This window comes from Protopterus annectens, chromosome 9.part0 (genome assembly GCF_019279795.1).
Source record: "Protopterus annectens isolate FY-2018-M chromosome 9.part0, PAN1.0, whole genome shotgun sequence".
Classification (NCBI taxonomy): Eukaryota; Metazoa; Chordata; order Ceratodontiformes; family Protopteridae; genus Protopterus; species Protopterus annectens.
The window spans coordinates 229,225,041-229,230,040 of record NC_056743.1 but is presented as its reverse complement, the minus strand read 5'-3'; the positions used below and the strand labels follow the sequence as shown (position 1 = coordinate 229,230,040).

The 5,000-nt window shown below is 43.4% G+C and overlaps 1 protein-coding gene across 2 annotated transcripts in view; it reads right to left on the bottom strand.

The window, feature by feature from the left end:
• COPB1 (COPI coat complex subunit beta 1) overlaps window positions 1-5,000 on the bottom strand; it is a 721,336-nt gene that overhangs the window by 121,028 nt on the left and 595,308 nt on the right. The window lies entirely within an intron of this gene.

Sequence of the window (5,000 nt, the reverse complement as noted above, 5' to 3'; positions counted from 1 at the left end):
GTTAAGGCATTCTGCACTGCTAGCATTTCTTTTTGATTGATATGCAGGTGTCTCTGATCTGTAGTCCATTTGCCCTGAATGCACTGCCCTGCCATGTGTGCTCCCCAGTCATAGTCCGATGCATCTATTGTCATAGTTTGCCTGGCTGTGGGTAATGTGAAAGGCTGACCCTTGTTGAGGTGACATGCCTGTGCCCACCATAGAAACTCCTGTTGAAGGCAGGGAATGAGTGGTATCATTGTTTCCAAGCTGTGGCTGTGCTGAGTCCATACACTTTTCAGGTACCATTGTAATTTCCTCATATGCATTTTTGCAAATGGTATTAGTAGTATGCAAGATGCCATGAATCCCAAGGCCTGCAGAATTTTTCTTGCAGGGAGTTGGGTCTTTGTTGCCATTATTTTGAAATATTGAAATAGCTGTTGTTGCTCGTCTGGCGTGAGATAAGCCATCTGGGCAGTTGTATTCAAGCTGGCACCCAGGAATATTATGTTTTGTGAGGGCACTAGTTTTGATTTCTTTTCGTTTACTGTGTACCCTAGGCAACTTAGAAGGTGTTTGACAAATGCCAGATGCTTTAAAAGAATGTCCTTGCTTTCTGCTTGAATAAGGCAGTCGTCCACGTATGGGTATATTTGAATTCCTCTTTGTCTGCAGTATGCAATTACTGGTGCCAGGCATTTTGTGAAGACCCTGGGCGCAGTAGATAAGCCAAAGGGCAGTGCAGAGAATTGATAATGCGTTGAACCTGCAATGAAGCGGAGGTATCTTCTGCAATTTTGTCTGATAGGGACATGCAGATATGCCTCCTTGAGGTCCAAAGTGACTAGCCAAGCATTCTTACCCAGCATGGGAAAAAGCTGCTGTAGTGTTAGCATCTTGAATTTTGGTACTTGCAGATAAGTGTTCAGAATTGAAAGATCCAGAATGGGTCTCCATGCTTTGTCCTTTCTTGGGACTAGGAAGAGTCTTGAGTAAAATCCTTGTCCTTGCTCCTGTGTAGGTACCTGTTGAATGGCTCTCATGTTCATGAGAGCTGTAATTTGTTTTTGTGCCTCTGCCCATTGATTTGGTGGCAGGTTTGGCATTCCTTTGATCCTTGGTAAGGTATGGAAGTGGAATCTGTATCCTTGAGAGACAATGTTTAGAACCCATTTGTCTTTTGTGATGATGTGCCAGTTGTCTGCCAAAGATGCTAGTTTTCCCTCCCAAGGGAGTTGCTAGGAGAGATTTGCTTGGTAGTTTGGGGATAGAGTCATTGTGTTTGTCTTCTGCTAGCTTGGGGACTGTCTTCTCCTCCTTTCTGGGTAGCAGAACCCCATTGGCGAGGTTTGTAAGGGCCCTGTGACTGGCCTCTGCCCCTTGGGCATCTGTATTTGCCCATCTGTGATCTGCTGAAGCTGGAAAGGACCAGTTTTTTTTGTTGGCCAATTTCTGCTGAAACAAGGGGGTTGTACCTGCAAAAAATCATTGACCGTTTGCATAGACTTTGCCTTATCCTCCATTTTCTTTAAAACCTCTTCTGCTTTGACACCAAATAATACATCCTGTTTTAAAGGTGCATCCAATAATTTTGCTTTAACATGGTCAGGGAGGGTTTGTTCTTTTAACCAAGCATGGCTACGTATGACAGAGCCAGTAACAGCTGCTCTACAGGAAGCTTCCAATGAATCAAATCCGCATTGTAAAGTATGTTTGCCCACCTGTTCAGCTGCATGCAACAGATCCTGCATTTCCTTGAATTCAGGCTGTTGTGAATTTGTGCTCATTTTTTGTTTTAACTGAGACATCAGAAATTGTTGATATTTCAACATGTGGAACTGGCAATTTAATGCTCTCATAGCCAGAGTTGCTGAGGTGTATATTTTCTTTCCACATCTACCTAGGGCTCTGGAATCCCTTTCAGAGGGCACAGGATTTTTAGCCACAGAAGCTTTTGCTCCCTTAGGACCTTGGGAAATTGTTTCTGAGTCAGCTACAGGGCTTTTATAGAGGAATTTGTGTGAGTCAGGTACTCTGTAGTATCTGTCTGGTTTGGCTGGAGCAGGAGGTAGAGAGTCTGGATTTAAACTAGACTCCAAGTAAACATCATCCACAATATCTAAAACAGGAGGGATAGCAAGCGGTCTGTGCTGGGGTAGTAAAAGGAACTCTCGGAGCCTTTTCTTAGAATCTGAGTAATCCTGGCCTTCCCAGTGGAAATGTTCTCTCATGGTATGTAAAGTTTCCCCAAAGTAGTAGTCTTCAGGGGGAGATGCTGAGGGAATAGAGTCTTCAGCATCAGAATCCTCATAAGGTGGAAAAGAGTAATCCTGTTCCTCAGAAGAATCTGAGGAGAGAGAAACCTGGTCAGAGGATGCATAATCATCCTCTTGTCTTGGTCTTTTATCAGGAGGGGGATGGGAACCCCTGATAAGGGTAATCAAATCTTCAGCCATCTTAAGCATCTGTTTCTTAGGCATGGGGCCTTGAACTGTAGACTGATGAACAGTTTTCTTAGCTTGTAAAGGAGTTTTAAGCATAGCATAAGATTTAATGGTGAGTGTAGTCGGTCTGAAGACACCTTCTGCAACAGAAGGTGTTTCTGCTGCACCGGTGTCTAGTTCTGTTCCGGTGTCGGTAGATGGCTGCGTCGGCCTAGTAAACTCCGGTTGGGAATCCGCAGCTGCCTGGGGTTCCAGTTCTGCAGTTGTCAGGGGCTGCGTAGGCACCTCACTGAAAACCGGAGAACCGGCGACAGGCCCAGCTGAGGCCTCGGGGTCTGGCTTATTCCTAGGCTGCCTGTCCTTATCCTTGTGTTTTTTATGAATGGTGGTCGTCGGCTGCTCCGACGGCATGATATAATTAAATTTCCTACCAAAGTAATGCTGTGCGAAGTCAAAACGGCGTTTGATAGTTCGTTTATTAAACCTAGCGCAAAACCGACAACCTGTGACGTCGTGGTCTGGGCCTAGGCAAGGAATATAATAGGAATGGAAGTCCTTACGAGGTATTTGCTTCCCACAAGAAATGCAATTGTTAACTTTTTCTGACATCAGACTGAGGCAAGAAAATGTTCCCCAATGGGGTACTTAGCTTTATTGAAGACTTCGGACTGAAATTCAAATCGAAAATCTCAGGTGTCGGCTGACCTGCACTTGTGAACTGCTTCTGCTTCGAGCACCGCGCGGCAAGAAAGACTGAAGAAAATAGCGTCGGATGCCTCTTATATACCCCTGGCGCACTGAAGTCAGGGAAGAAGCAACAGCAACCGACACCGGACCAAGACTTTGGAATTCGGGCTGACTGCGGGACCACCTGACGGCAGGATAACCCAAGTGTGATAACTGCAGCAGGGTAACACGATGAATATCATTTTTCTTTAAATCACAGACTAATGTCTCTACTATTTCAACTTGCTAATTTACAAATGATGTTCATCTCAGAGCTCCATGGGCAAACAGACACTTAACTTATTATACAGCACATTTGACCATTCAAACAGTTTAGATAGGCATCAATTCCCTTTCAACTATAAGCAAAAAAAATATTGTACAGCACAATTAAAAAAAAGACTCGTGACAAAGTACAATGGAAACATCACGGTAACCTCTTCAAAATTCTGAGATCTGTAACTGCAATCATGGAACACAGATTAACAGACATTCCAGGACCACTAAGACCCATGACTGCCTTGTCAGTACTGTGCCTGAGGCCGCAGCTCCTCCTCCAGGAATGCTATACTAGTCAATCCCCGAGTAAATTTGCGGATACTCATCCGATCATCTAGTTTATATTTAAAGGAAGATAGTGAGTTTCACTGCTTAACATGCAAGGGAAGTTTATTCTAGAGGTTTGGAAAGTGCTGGGTAACATTCTGTCTATCCATTGTGTTTTACCTACCGCTGGAGAAGATTAAGGTCACTGGTTCTAGCACTGGTGGAGCTATTGGACTTGTAGAGAAACAAGAGTTCCAGGATAATCAGCTCTCTAATACTGCAGTAAACAAGAGAGAGATCTCCCCCTCCAAAGCCTGTAGGACATTAAATAATGGGTTAAAGCTTCCAGCCTCTCTTGGTAGCTCAGGGACTTAAGGACTGTAATCCTTTTTGGCTAGGAACCTTTCAACTGTTTGATATAATGAGATACATCCCAAAGGGAATGCTGTACTCAATAACTGGCCTGGACAATGCAGTGTATAAGGAAATGGTTAACTCTGTAGTTCTTGATAATTCTGTGACAATTAGCTGCACTAAATAAAAAGATTTCCTGACAACCACTATCACCTGATGGTCAAAAGAGAGGGAGCTATCAACCCAAGTACCAAGGTCTTTGAATACATTTTCATTTTGTAGTGGTGTGCTATTTAAACAGTATGATGATTGAAGGGGTTGTTTACCATTGGTGATGCTACACTTTAAGCATTTAGTTTGAGCCCATTTTTAGTGGTCCAAGAGTTTACTAGTGAGAGTCCATTATGGAGGCTTTGGATGTCACAGGGTGACAAACATTTTGCACTCATCTGCAAACTTTGTTAGCCAGAGGTCTTGGCTATCTGCCTGGAGAAATAAATGCTAAAAAGCAAAGGTCCCAGCACAGAACCCTGATGCACTTTCATACATATTTTCTTATGAGGTGCCTGCAGTTCGTACAGCAAGAATGAATGACTGTGCAAAAAAAGGAGTTACTACAGGTCAAACAACAGTGCCTGGAGACTCCCCTTACTCCAAGGTACAATTTTGTTAGAGTTAGTATACAATAAGTTGCATAACATCACAGTGGGGGCAGAGGGGCCTGACCATCAGTAAACAAAATGATTTAGAAGTACAGAGTTTCAGCATTCACCACTCTTCCTTAAATTCATTTTTTTTTTTAATTCTGGTATACAGGTATCAAAATTACAAAATGCAGCCAACACTGCACAACTAAGTAACCTGTCTGCTATGCATGCATAGTTCTTACTTTCACTTCTGCAGGTCCCTTACAGTTTCTCAGACCAACCACTATAACTTCTTCTGTCA